Consider the following 15,519-nt stretch of genomic DNA (forward strand, 5'->3'; position numbering starts at 1 on the left):
GATGGCAAAGACCTTGGATATGACCTGCCTTCTTATGCCAGTAAAGCAATCCCAAGTGTATCTCTACAACTACACTCTTTATCTAAATCTCACACACTAAGATAATATTTTCCCTGCCTTAAATTATTACAAAGCCAGCTCTCAGACAACTAGAGACCACTTCTAATTGAAAGACCCCACTTGGAGGCCCCTTTATCAAGGTTACTCATTTGAGTCCCTCCCTAGGCACCACTGCCAAGCCTTCTTATGGGGCCCAGAGAAGAAGTACAGACACTTCTCTCCAACGTGTCTCAGTCCTCAGAAATTTCCAGTTCCAAGCCTTTTCCCTTCTCCCTTTCTATGGCTCCTACAGTCAACAAATTGGAAATAGCTTTTTGTTCAGCGATCTCTTGACAGTAAGACAATTGTCTCTGTCTGCACTGATACATATGACATTTGCTTAGTGCAGAACTGTGGTGAAAATGGAACATTTGAGGAGTCAATACCTTTTCCTGTTTAGTCTCTTGCTTTTATTCTATGGCAAAAAGCAATTAAAGGCTCAACTATTACTTTGATTTGAGCTTATTGTTTTAATGGATTGACAACTTGTCACAATTTGACAATTGTCGTGGTTGGACAATTTGCCTGAAACATGACCTTTCAGTTCTTTCAGGTGCACCTCAGCTCTTGACGATAAAAAGAAAGATACAAGAGAGATGACTCAAGCTTCGGCCACATTTTCATCCCTGGTGCAAATAAAGAGTCACAATTTGGAAGAAGAAATTAGAGGTAAATGTCTAAGCCTTCTACTTGTGAAGTTGCTCTCTTCATTCTGAGGCAGTTGCCTTGAAAATCATTAGTACATGTTAGTTAGTATTTCTAGTCGAAAGTAATAAATGCAGCTCTGGCTAATGATCCAGTCGATTAAACTTTTTACTAAATTAAAAAAAAAAATAGGAAACTTATAAAACCTTTAGTAGACTTAATTTAATAGCAAGTGTTCACAGACAACAATGGTTGCTGCTGATCTGATGAGTACACTGGTCTGATCAGGATATGTCCTTGCTGCCACCAAGGAATGGTTACTAAAAGTTTGCAGCACTGTCTCTCTTGCTCCACGATTCCTACCTTGTAATTATTATAACTACCGCAAACCCTAAGCAGAGAGAGAGAGAGAAAAAGAGCAAGAGAGATGAGCTGTCAGTACTTTCCTGCTTCTGATACCAGATTCTTCGTCAAAGTCAAGAGAAAATGTGTCTAATGTATGGCATCTAGGAGTTTATGTAACAGGCAGATAGGCATGAGTAGACCAGGAGATGGCTTTTCCCACTTACCAGGAATGTCAGGTGATGGTTGGGCAATGATCACATTGCCCCTCTTAAAGTGGTAAGTTGGCGGCTGGTGTCAGAAAGAGGCCATTTCTTGATGGTCCACACCTATTGCATTAAAGTGTTAATTGAATGCAGATGTCAGGGAGAAACAACTTCCTGGGCATGTGCATTAAGAGACAAAATAGCGGAGCATGATCTTCCGGGGGCACTCCGAGGGAAAAGGGAAGAAAGTCTCAGATGGGCATGCATACAACTTCCTAAACACACTGCACGTGCTCACTTCTCAAGTGTAAAGAGGCACTACACATGTGGTTGGCCCATCCTCTGGGAAGAATCAGTGGAAAGGGGCCAGCCTCTAAGTGCTAGGATCAAAGTTAAACATTGCACTTGACCCTCACATGCCCATTTGGGTCTCTTCTAAGCATAGTTTCCCCCCTGTCTGAAGACATTTTAAATAAACGTACACTCCTATTCTGAAAATTGCCTTGGTCTCTTTTTTTTTTGCCTTATTCCCTTAGTCAAATTCTTTCTCCTGAAGAGGCAAGAATTGAGGTTGCTGCAGACTTGTATGAATTTGCCACCGGTAACTTGGATACCTTCCACCAGTAACATTTAAGGCACACAACTGGGCATTCATAGTACTCAGGGGCCTTGCAGTGGTGTGATTAAGACCACAGACTCTGATGCTGCACTGCCCATCTATCACACTAAAAAGCTGTCTGGACTGCTGCAAGTTTCTTAACCTCTCTGTACCTCAGACTCCTCATCTGTACAAAAAAGAATATAGTGGTCACCTCACAGGATTTTTTTTTTTTGAAGAATAAATAATTTTAAATACATAAAACACTTAATACATGAAACACAACAGCATTATTTTTACTCATTAATTTTTAAATTGCAAGAGAGAAAAGGAGACATGATTATCAAGCATTATTTGTTCCTATGAGGATGACGTGGGATTTTGATGTAAGCAAAACACAAACGACAAGGAATTCTCCAAGTACAAAATGACATGTATGTAACCTCTGGGTAACTACAATAAAATCTTTACCATAAGAGGCTAGGAAATAATGCACTTAATGTGAGAATTAATGTGATAAAAAATTTGGTGATTATTTACGTAGTTCTCATGTAATCACCGGGGGCGGAATTGCTTGTGACTTGTGCTCTGTGGAGATTAAAGATGAAATACATGAGTGGAGGTCTCTTAAAAGGTCACACTCCAAGTCTGATTTCTTCATTCTGCTGTCGACAGTCAGAAATCCCTCCCAGATTCATGAGATAAATGGATTGAGACCAGGTGATTCTGGCATAGAGGAATAGGTTGTAGGAGAAAGCATGAAACCTGGGGAAAGCTGATGAGGACAAATCGACCTATACAAGTAAGAGTAAGGGAATTTGAAATGGCAGAACAGGCAGAGTCCACCTGCGGCAATGCTTTGGTGCTTCCACTTTGCTGCTGTCTCTTGATTAATGCACCCGATTCTTCACTTCTCTCAGGGCTTTGTCAGGGGAATAGAGAAAAATGTGCTGCTCTTTGATTCCTGGGGTGAGATTATTTCAGACTGGTAAATGCAGCTTTATACTGTTTAGATTTTTGTATGATATTTATTTTGTTTAAATTTGATAACAAAACATACAGGTAGAGAATGTGTTTCATTCCTCAGTGTATGTCTTAGTCCTCTTGGGGAGCCTTAAGAAAATTTCATACACTCAGTGACTTATAAACAACAGAAATATATCCCTTATAATTCTCCAGGATGGGAAGTCCAACTTTGAGGCACAATCAGATCCATTGCCTTGTGGGGGCCCAACTTCTAGATTGTAGATGGTTCCTTCTGGCTGCCTCCTCGCATAGGGGAAAGAATGAGGAGTTTCTCATTTTTTTATAAGAAGACTAATCTCATTTACAAATGCTCCAAACTGATGACCTAAATGCCCCTAAAGGTCCCACTTCCTAATATCATCCCCTTAACTGTAAAAATTTTAACATACGAAGTCAGTCAGCGGGGCGGGCATCAACATTTTAAATACAGCAATGTGTATAGTAAAGATGAGGAAAACATTAACCGAAATAGAGGGAAATAAAGTATTATTTTGGAAAGTATGAAGTAAAATGCACTAATATTGTTATTTCATTCAAAAAATACCATACTAATTATGTATACATGATTGGATTTATTTATATTCTTAGTAATAACGAACTTTTGTCCTTAAACTTGGCCCAGAAATTGCTCACAATAAGCAACAATTTCTTAAACATACGCTTACACAATAAAACTGAACAAGATAATACAAACACTTATACATTAATATTGGCATATTTCCTCTCTATTGTCTCAGGGAACTCTAAAATCGAATGAAAAGAGAGACATTTAACAAAATTTGAGCATGAAAAATGCATGGTGAAACTTTAAGGGCACAAACATTTGTATATTATATTCAAAATGTCACTTAATGCAAATTATAATGACAATATCAACAGAAAATAACAGTGAAATGCCTTCAAAAGAGCCAAAGGCCTTCAGATTGAAGTTAACTCTATTATGTCTTTGAAAAGTATTGTAATATTCTTGAAAAGTCACTGCAAAAAAAATACCACTGAAGAATTCATTCAGAATAAATCTAAAATCAAATGACTTGATATGAAGCTATCAAACATATATATATGTATGTCACCCTAAGAATTATAGATACAAAAGAAAATATATTTCTATATTTATTAAATGATAAATATCTTAAAAAGAATAAAAAATAAAGATCTAAACTCAAAAGTTAAAAAAAAAAAGGATTTATTAGTGGATGTAAGAGGGCATTGAAAATGAGAAATATTGTAAGGTATATTGAGTTCCACAAAAATTGCACAGTTTGCTTTTTGTCCTTTAGTGACGATTTTGTACAACTGAATTGCAATAGTCATTTAAGTTCATTACTAAGCTTAGTAAATTGTGAAAATAGAGAAGATCTGACAACAAAAACACAATATCTTTTTAAAAAATATACATATTTTATTTTATTTAAATTTCTGTATTATATTTGAATGTAAGCTTCTTTCCATATAGCTGAACTTATAAATAATGCATTATCTGGATTTTTCTCCAAAGAGTCTGTTAAACATTTCCATGTTTTAGCTGGATTAAAAACACAGAATTTTATATTACATACTAAATTTTATTGAGTTATATGATAATATACTTAATCACAATTTTATTGCTGAGTATCTGAGTTAATCTTTGTTTATAGTTATGATTACATTTGACCCAGTCTTAAAAGTCATTTAATATTTATATAAATATAAATTTTGTGATAAATATTTACTTATATTAGTTTGCAATTTTGTTTTATTTTAAGATACAGCAGCTTAGGACTACTGCAATTAAAGATATAGCTTTTCTTTTCTTTTTTATTATACTTTATTATAAGTTCTGGGATATATGTGCAGAACGTGCCGTTTTTGTTACACAGGTATACACGTGCCATGGTGGTTTGCTGCACCCATCAACCAGTCACCTACATTAGGTATTCCTCCTAATGTTATCCCTCCCCTAGCCCCCCCATCCCCCAACAGGCCCCAGTGTGTGATGTTCCCACCCCCCCGTGTTCATGTGTTCTCATTGTTCAACTCCCACTTATGAGTGAGAACATGTGGTGTTTGGTTTTCTGTTCTTGTGATAGTTTGCTGAGAATGATGGTTTCCAGCTTCATCCATGTCCCTGCAAAGGACATGAACTCATCCTTTTTTATAGCTGCATAGTATTCCATGGTGTATATCTGCCACATTTTCTTTATCCAGTCTATTATTGATGGGCATTTGGGTTGGCTCCAGGTCTTTGCTATTGTGAATAGTGCTGCAATAAACATACGTGTGTATGTGTCTTTATAGTAGCATGATTTATAATCCTTTGGGTATATACCCAGTAATGGGATTGCTGGGTCAAATGGTATTTCTAGTTCTAGATCCCCAAGGAATCACCACACTGTCTTCCACAATGGTTGAAGTAATTTACGCTCCCACCAATAGTGTAAAATAGCTCCTATTTTTCCGCATCCTTTCCAGCATCTGTTGTTTCCTGACTTTTTAATGATCGCCTTTCTAACTGGCGTGAGATGGTATCTCACTGTGGTTTTGATTTGCATTTTTCTAATGACCAATGATGATAAGCATTTTTTCATATGTCTGTTGGCTGCATAAACGTCTTATTTTGAGAAGTGTTTGTTCACACCCTTCACCCACTTTTTGATGGGGTTGTTTTTTTCTTGTAAATTTGTTTAAGTTCTTTGTAGATTCTGGATATTAGCCCTTTGTCTGACAGATAGATTGCAAAAGTTTTCTCTCATTCTGTAGGTTGCCTGTTCATTCTGATGATAGTTTCTTTTGCTGTGTAGAAGTTCTTTAGTTTGATTAGATCCCATTTGTTAAATTTGGCTTTTGTTGCCATTGCTTTTGGTGTTTTAGACATGAAGTCTTTGCCCATGCCTACATCTCGAATGGTATTGCCTAGGTTTTCTTGTAGGATTTTATGGTCCTATGCCTTTTTTTTTTAAATTATTATTATTTTTTTTTCAGACAGAGTCTGGCTCTGTTGCCCAGGCTGGAGCGCAGTGGTGCGATCTCTGCTCACTGCAAGCTCTGCCTCCCAGGTTCATGCCATTCTCCTGCTTCAGCCTCCCTAGTAGCTGGCACCACAGGTGACTGCCACCACGCCTGGCTAATTTTTTGTATTTTTAGTAGAGACGGGGTTTCACTGTGTTAGCCAGGATGGCCTTGATCTCCTGACCTCGTGATCCGCCCGCCTCGGCCTCCCAAAGTGCTGGGATTATAGGCGTGAGCCACCGTGCCGGGCTGTCCTATGTCTTATATTTAAGTATTTGATTCATCTTGAGTTGATTTTTGTATAAGGTGTAAAGAAGAGGGTCCAGTTTCAGTTTTCTGCATATAGCTTTTTTACTCTAGTTGAAAAATGAAATTAATTCCCAAGTTAACTAAAACGAAATAAAACTGGCAAGATCCCAGTGACAGTAAACACTGCAGTTTCTGAGAAGGGTGGATAGAAGAATTCATCCTAGGGTGGGAGTTTTAGGACCTGACTTTTTACTCTTCTACTGATACGAAAATTCTGGGCAGAAGAGGGTGGGTTCCCGGCAAGGGCCCCACCCTCAAGCCTGGAACTGAGGCCCAAAGTGAGAACATTACATTCCTGTTTTCGTGCTTGAATGTTGCCTTTTTCCAAAACCTCCCATGCCTGCCCCGGTCCCTATCGTGTGCTCATAAAAACCCCAGGCTTAGACAGTAGAAAAGAGAAGAGGCTGAACGTCGATAGGAGAAGCAGCTGGGCGTTCGAAACTATGGTCAGCCGTAGGAGAGAAGTGGCTTGACTTCAGAAAAATAGCTTGATGGCGCGACTTCAGGGGAAGAATACCTTTCCGCTCCCTCACCTTTCCAGCTCCCCTTCCTGCTGAGAGCTATTTTCAGTGGCAATAAAATTATCTGCATTCACCACCCCTCAATTCATTCGTGTGACTTGATTTTTCCTGGACACTGAACGAGAGCTTGGGTACTACGGCTGCAGATGCAAAAGGCTGTCACACTGAGCTGTTAACACTTAAGCCATCCGCGGCCAGCCGAGCTAAAAGAGCACTATTAACACCCACCCTCTGGGGCTTCAGGGGTCGCAGCCACCCCCTAGATGCTGCCGCGGGCTGGTAAGTAGTTCGTTCCTGCCAGCACCCAAAAACGCTTGGCGCAGCTTCTGCACCCACTCACCAGCGTGCTCCCTCCCACTAGCGGCTGCGCACAGCGGGTTTGAGTGAACAAAGTTTGCCCCGTGCCAGCGCTGAAGCGGCCAGCTAGCTCCAGCACTCCAGTTCCTACCCGCAAAGGGGTGAGGGAAAATTTTCTGCTTCACTACTTCCAAATCTTAAGGGACTCATCGCGCTATAATGGAAAGGATGGAAAAGAGAGAAGATCCTGCTTTAGTCTGAACCAAAAACACAGATCCTGATCAGTTTAGTTCAACAGAAAGGAATGAGAAGGAAAATAGAGAAGATACACCCAAACTTATTAAAGTTGCAAAACCCCAAACACTAGTGAAATATAGCCTAATAAAACTTCTCAAGTGCTGACCAATCAGATTGACAATTCCTTCGTCATAGATAAACAAGAAAGTGATGTGCTCAAAAGAAGGGATGAAATATTTGTCTTAGGTATTTGTCTTTAATGAACAAATCTGTTGCATGAGAAAAGTAGAAGAGACCTCTTTACCACAGTGATTCATGATACTTTAACAAAATAAGAATATGTATGTTTCTACCATCTTAAATCACATATTTTTCAGTGTCTCCTAAGTGTAACTGGTCATTTATTATTAGTGCTTAAAAATTATTGGTGAATATGAATCATTTTTGCTGACATTGTAATAGTTAGTTATTTACATTTAGTGAATTAGCATTTCAGTATTTGGCCAATTTAACTATTTGAACTTAATGAGATTTTTGTTTGTTTCCCTATTTGTAAGTACTCTTTGAAAAGTAAATCCTTTTTGAATAATATTTTCTATTAATAAGTTGGCCTGAAAAATGTTTGCTAACATTTCCTGCTTTATGTGAAGGTTTCACTAATTTATATGTTACAAAGGAATGCTTCCTTCAGAGAGTAAAATTAAAGGTTATCGGATTCTCAGAGAAAAAATGTCTTACTTTGATTTCCTTCCTGGAATAATAAATTTTCAAATTGGGGTGTTTTTAACCCTTGAGATATATGAAGACTTTACAAAGAATATACTAAGATCAATAAATTTTAAGAAATCAATTAATATTTTTTGCAACTGATTTGGTTCAGAAAGTAATTATCACCAAAGTATTATTTAGATTACGCTATTTTTTTTCACAATCACCTTTTTCTCATTTTACAAAAAATAAAACATTGTCTTCACTTATCCTAAAATAAGAGAAACAGTTTTCCAGTGGGAAACTTTTGTGGTTGTCAAAAGCAGAGACAATTCAAAAGATCTTCATACAAAGAAGTTTAACTTTAATAAGGCAGTATCCTATCTCACTGAAAAACAAACAAGCAAAAAAACTTTTCAATCAAATTTTACATTACAGTTTTAATGTGTTTTGGAAAATTAAGATAGGTCTTTGTTTGTTTGGTTGGTTTGTTTGTTTGCTTTTTGGTTTTGGTTTTGAGGCGAAGTCTCACTCTGTCTCCCAGGCTAGAATGCAATGGTACGACCTCGGCTAACTGCAACCTCCACCTCCTGCGTTAAAAGCAATTCTCCTGCCTCAATCCTCAGCCTTCCAAGTAGCTGGAATTACAGGCACATGCCACCATGCTCAGCTAATTTTTATACTTTTAGTAGAGATGGGGTTTCACCATGTTGGCCAGGCTGGTCTCGAACTCCTGACCTTAGGTCATCCACCCACCTTGGCCTCCTAACGTGCTGGGATTATAGGAATGAGCTACTGCACTCAACTGAGATAGGTTTGGATTAGTTCTTTTTTTTTTTTTTTCTGTTATACTTTAAGTTCTAGGGTACATGTGTACAACCTGCAGGTTTGTTACATATGTATACTTGTGCCATGTTGGTGTACTCACCCATTAACTCATCATTTGCATTAGGTATATCTCCTAATACTATCCCTCCCCTCCCCCCTCCCCACAATAGGACCCAGTGTATGATGTTCCCCTTCCTGTGTCCAAGTGATCTCATTGTTCAATTCCCACCTATGAGTAAGAACATGTGGTATTTGGTTTTCTGTTCTTGCGATAGTTTGCTGAGAATGATGGTTTCCAGCTGCATACATGTCCCTACAAAGGACACAAACTCATCCTTTTTTATGGCTGCATAGTATTCCATGGTGTATATGTGCCACATTTTCTTAATCCAGTCTGTCACTGATGGACATTTGGGTTGATTCCAAGTCTTTGCTATTGTGAATAGTGCCGCCATAAACATACGTGTGCATGTGTCCTTATAGCAGCATGATTTATAATTCTTTGGTTACATACCCAGTAATGGGATGACTAGGTCGAATGGTATTTCTAGTTCTAGATCCTTGAGGAATTGCCACACTCTTTTCCACAATGGTTGAACTAGTTTACAATTCCACCAACAGTGTAAAAGTGTTCCTATTTCTCCACATCCTCTCTAGCACCTGTTGTTTCCTGAATTTTTAATGATTGCCATTCTGACTGGTGTGAGATGGTATCTCATTGTGGTTTTGATTTACATTTCTCTGATGGCGGGTGATGATGAGCATTTTTTCATGTGTCTGTTGGCTGTATGAATGTCTTCTTTGGAGAAGTGTCTGTTCATATCCTTTGCCCACTTTTTGATGGGGCTGTTTGTTTTTTTCTTGTAAATTTGAGTTCTAATCTTCAATAAAATACTCAATACAATACTCAATAAAATACTCAAATAAAATACTCAATAAAATACTCAATAAAATACTGGCAAAAAATAGCAGCACATCAAAAAGCTTATCCACCATGATCAAGTGGGCTTCATCCCTGGGATGCAAGGCTGGTTCAATATACACAAATCAATAAATGTAATCCAGCATATAAACAGAACCGAAGACAAAATGATTATCTCAATAGATGCAGAAAAGGCCTTTGACAAAATTCAATAGCCCTTCACGCTAAAAACTCTCAATAAAAATTAGGTATTGTTGGAATGTATGATTAGTTCTTTACTACTATATAATCAAAAATACTAACACCAAAATGAATATATATTAATATTAAGCAAAATAAATTGCTTTTAAGTAATACATATGTTCACAATTTTTTGAGGACAGAGTAATTAGAAAGACATTTCTTAAAAAACATATTGGCTGGGTGTGGTGGCTCACGCCTGTAATCCCAGCACTTTGGGAGGCTAAGGTGGGTGGATCACGTTAGGTCAGGAGTTTGAGATCAGCCTGGCCAACATGGTGAAACCTTGTCTCTACCAAAAATACAAAAATTAGCTGGGCGTGGTGGCATGTGCCTGTAATCCCAGCTACTCGGGAGGCGGAGGCAGGAGAACTGCTTGAACCTGGGAGGTGGAGGTTGCAGTGAGCAGAGATCGTGCCACTGCATGCACTCCAGCCTGGGCGACAGACCAAGACTCCGTCTCAAAAAAACAAAAACAAAAACAAAACATATTGCATCAAGGTGAAATATTTTAGGAAAGACAATGCAAATGCAAGTAAATAAGAAAAGAAAATGCAAAATGCAAAAATGTAATCCTGTTAAAAGTAATACATTCATGCAACTTTAAGACATGTTACATAGAATAAATTTATGATAGTGATCAGACATTTTTAAAGTAACTTTTTAAAAAATTTGCCAGAAAATACATCTATTGCAAGTATTTGTACTTCATTTGAAAACATCTAGAAGCCATTCTAAATAACGTGTGGAGCACACATTTATATTTCTAAAATCATTTTAGAGAAAGGGAAGTCTTAAAAGGTGATTAGACTATCCTAGAGTAAGGAATTTCTAGTATAATTAATAAGTTCATTTTGTTAATATTCATGACCAACCTGTGTAACTAGGATTTGGGTGTTTTTTAATTTTAATTTGCCAATGGAAATATTTCGGTGATAGTGCAGAGCAAGTATATATTTGAGTCCTCCAAGTTAAAGATAAAGTAATAATAATGCTGTAATAAGTTTATCTAATGTATTCAGATAAAACATTATTATAATGATATATATATATAGAGAGAGATATATATACACACACCAACATACAAAGGACCAGAAGGAAGTACTATATTGTAAAGTTGAAAGGGATAACTTGTATTTCAATATCTCAAGTTGGCTATTCTTTTATATGGAACTAAAGTAATTTAGTTTTATATAAATTATGTATAAACATGGATAGTCACAGATCAATTTAATAAAAACATATAGATAGTTTGATTTAGGATTACGATTATTGTATACACTTAGTTGATAAAGCTGCAACAATGTTTGAGAGAATTCACTCTAATTTTGAAAGATGTTCCACTTTGGATAAAAGGCTATCAGACAGCATTGCACACTACAGAGAAATCTTCCATGAAAATAAATGCCAATGGATGCTGCAGATTTTATTATTTTATTATTTTAAGAATTTTCCCTCCAACTTCAACCTTCAGCAACCACCACCCTTGTCAGTCAGCAGCCATCAACAATTGGGCTAGACCCTCTACCAGCAAAAAGATTACAACTCACTGAGGGCTCAGATGATCATTAGAATTTTCAGCAATAAAATCTTAATTAAAGTAGGTACATTATTATTTTTAGACATAATGTTATTGTACATTCAATAAACTGCAGCATAGTGTAAACATATCTTTTATATGTTCTGGAAAACCAAAAAAATTGTGTGACTTGCTTTATTGAGATATTCGCTTTATTGTAGAGGCCAGGAAGCCAACTTACAGTATTTCAGAGGTATGCGTGTTTCCTTGTTTTATCCTCAGGCAAAAAGGTAGCTAAAGATATTTGAAGAAAACGCCTGACAACTTGAAAATTTCAAAGAGATAATAAATCATTCAAAGATAATTATGAAATTGTTACCAAAATAAAATTATACTACTATGTAAAGATTATGGTTCAAATAATTTTAACAAAAAAGGAAAGTAGGAAGGCTAAAAAGGAAGAAAGAGAGAGAAAGAAAAGGAATGAAAGAGGGAAGGAGAAAAATAATGGAAAGAAGTAAGGAGAAAAGAAAAGAAAGAGGAAAGGAAGGAAGGAAGGCAGGAAGAGAGAAGGAGACCGCGCGCAGTGGCTCACGCCCCTAATCCCAGCACTTTGGGAGGCAGACGCGGGCGGATCACGAGGTCAGGAAACAGAGACCATCCTGGCTGACACAGTGAAATCCCCTCTCTACTAAAACTGCCAAAAATTAGCCTGGGTGGTGGCACGTGCCTGTAGTCCCAGCTACTCGGGAGGCTGAGGCAGAAGAATCGCTTGAACCTGGGAGGCGGAGGTTGCAGTGAGCCGAGATCCGGCCACTGCACTCTAGCCTTCGCGACAGAGCAAGACTTCGTCTCAAAAGAAAAAAAAAAAAAAAAAAAAAGGAGAGAAGGAACTGAATTGAACTGTTGAACTGCATTGTTTTTCTCCAACATCATATGTTGAAGCCTTAACCTTCGAATGTAATGATTGAGAGATGGGAGCTTTGGGAGGTAACTAGGTTTAGATGGGATTAGTATTTTTTATAAAAGACAGCAGAGAGCTTGTGTGTTCTCTCTCTCCCTCTCTCCTTCTCTCCTCCTCTCTCCCTTGATCCATGTGAACAAAAAGAATGATAAAGTGGTCATCTGTAAGCCTTAGAAGGAGGGCCTTCACCAGAAACCACTCATGCTGGCACTCTGATCTCAGACTTAGAAGTCTCCAGAACTGTGAGAAGAAAACGTCTATTGTTTCAGCCACTTGGTCTGTGGCATTTTGCTAGGCATCCTAAACCGACTAAGATCCTTCTTAAATAGTGGTTTTAGTATCTAAAATATTAATTGACTCTTGAGGCACTGGATTTCCAAAAATGACTTTCTTCATTTTATTTCTTAAATAATGAATATAATAATATTAACATGCAATAAAAATAGCCTTCAAAGCATCCCTCCAAAACTCATTTCACAGTGCTTAATATAGAAAAATAATAATGAATTCCAATGATAATGGAGTAATTAAAGTTAGTAGGCAGAAGGGAAATGCATAATATCTGCAGATAAAATTGAAATGGGAATTTGATTTAGAGAAAGCAAAAATGCATTTCTACAGTGCTTGAATGGCAAATTAATTTATTTCATGTAAAAATATTTACTTGTTCTCACCACTCTTAATCATAGTAGAGCCAAAAAATATTTTCCTGAATATTAAAAAAAAAAAAAAGTAACACTCAGAAGATCGAAACAGGAGAAAGAAGAAAATTTTTATGCACAGATAATTATAAACATAAAACATAAAACAATCTACAGATAAGTTTAGCAAAATAGTTAAGTGATGGAATGAAGAATGATAAATCCATATTCTCACCAAGTAAATAGGAAACACTTACTAAAATTAACCATATGCTGCTAAAGTGTCTATTATCTTTTTTATCTTTAAATGGGAATGCATTCTCTATGACTCAGAAATAATTCTCCTTTAGATTATATATATCTTTGGGGTACGCATACACATGTGTTTATGTACACTGAAACCTGGAAAGCATATGTACAATGTGTATATATGTTTATAAGTTTAGAGTAATACTATATATAATACGTTGTAATAAATCTAAAATAGAAACTGAAATGTTCTGCAGCAACAGAATGAACAAAGAAAATGTGGTTTATTTTTAAGAATACAACCATACAATCAATGAAATGCAGCTCTATGTAGCACCCTGAATGACTGAAATATATACTGTTGTGCAACAGAAGCCACATAAAAAATAACATGCACTCTGTCATATTTCTATGAAGTTTAAAAACACACAAAAAAATCATTGAATGGGATTCTGAAGATAATCAAGAAAGGGATTCCTTAGATTTCAGAAAAAAAGATACCCATTGTGTGAAATAAGAATATGTGACACAAAAGGGATGTTCAAGGGGATTCTGGGATGCTGGCAAAATTCTTCTTCTGCTGCTGATTTTTTGTTCTCCTTGCTACTCATTCACAATCATTTATTCACTTCGATAGTTATGTTTTATGTACTTTTTGTTAGAGTATTAAAAAAAACTTTTAAAAAGCTGAAATCAGAATATATATTACATAATTAGCCACGTGCACATATATATATATATATATATATATGCACATATATATATGAATCCTCCCGGATTCAAGTGATTCTCCTGCCTCAGCCTCCCTAGTAGCTGGGATTACAGGTGCATGACACCATGCTCAGCTAACTTTTTTGTATTTTTAGTAGAGACAGGGTTTCACCATGTTGGCCATGCTGGTCTCGAACTCCTAACCTCAGGTGATACACCCTCCTTGGCCTCCCAAAGTGCTGGGATTACAGGCATGAGCCACCATGCCCAGTCGCAGATTTTATATATGGCACTAATCAATTACACTGAATGTGGTACATGACTACATTAATGGTCCATAATTAAACACACCTCCCAAAATTCATGCCTATGTATTCCCTTTCTGTACTGATACTGGGCTTAGCCTTGAGATGTGCTTTGATCAATGGTATATCAATACGTATTACAGAAAATGAGGCTTAATAAATACTTCTATAAGTGGTCTTGGCAACCTGGATTTTTGTCACTTCTATGTAAGAAACCTAAGCTGATCTGCTGGAAAGGTTAGAGGGGCTACAGGAACAAGTGCCAAGGAGTCCCAGCCAATAGAACTAGCTCACTGCCAGACACGAAAATGAGGCCCTTGTGGCCCCTAGAGATGCTGTTAACTTGCCAGGTGACTGTAGTCATTGGAGTGGTGAGCCCAGCAGAAGCAGCGCCAATAAATCCAACCTGTCTTGTACAGTCATGAGCAAGATAAATTAACGTACAATACACTAAGTTTTAGAATGGTTAGTTATAGTGCAATAGATAATTAATTCACCATGCCAGTACTTTTTAATAACGTATTATCTTTTGAGTAGAAATTTATTTTTAATGAATTTATAATTTAAATTATTTTAGAAAATAAATTTTATGTAAATTATAAAAATGTTTAAGTATGTCAAAATTATTACTTATATTAGTTGTCCTCAAACTTTGATGCCAATTTGAATTATCTAGAAAAATTTTTAAGTTATGAATAGCTCTTCTCATCTTAAAGATTGTAATTTAAATGTCTCTGGTAGTGACTGTAGTTACATATTTCTTTATCTATCTTTTTTAGTATTTATCTATCTATCATCTATTATCTATCATCTATTAGTTTTTGAGGCAATTCTAATGTAAAATTGAACATCACATTACAACATTACAACATTGATGATTAACACGAAGAATCTATACCACTGGGCTAAAATAAAGGTATCAACAAAGGTGTTTTTCTTTGCAGAGCTTCTGGATAATTAGTTTCTTTGCCTGTTTCAGCTTCTAGAGGTTGTCTACATTGCTTGGCTCATGGCCCTGTCCTTCAATCTTCAAAGCTAGAAGTGTTGCCACTTCTCTAACCCTTTTTCTGTTGTCATATTGCTCTTTCATCACAGCTGGCAAAGGTTCTTTGATTTTAAGAACTCATTCATGTGACTAGATTGAGCTCAGGTAGGTAATCTAGG

At 36.8% G+C, this 15,519-nt stretch overlaps 1 pseudogene; it reads left to right on the forward strand.

The window, feature by feature from the left end:
* Nucleotides 1–695: 695 nt before the first annotated feature.
* LOC140711548 (uncharacterized) overlaps nucleotides 696–15,519 on the forward strand; it is a 74,500-nt pseudogene continuing 59,676 nt past the window's right edge.

The sequence above is a fragment of the Chlorocebus sabaeus genome, chromosome 4 (genome assembly GCF_047675955.1).
Source record: "Chlorocebus sabaeus isolate Y175 chromosome 4, mChlSab1.0.hap1, whole genome shotgun sequence".
NCBI classification, from domain to species: domain Eukaryota; kingdom Metazoa; phylum Chordata; class Mammalia; order Primates; family Cercopithecidae; genus Chlorocebus; species Chlorocebus sabaeus.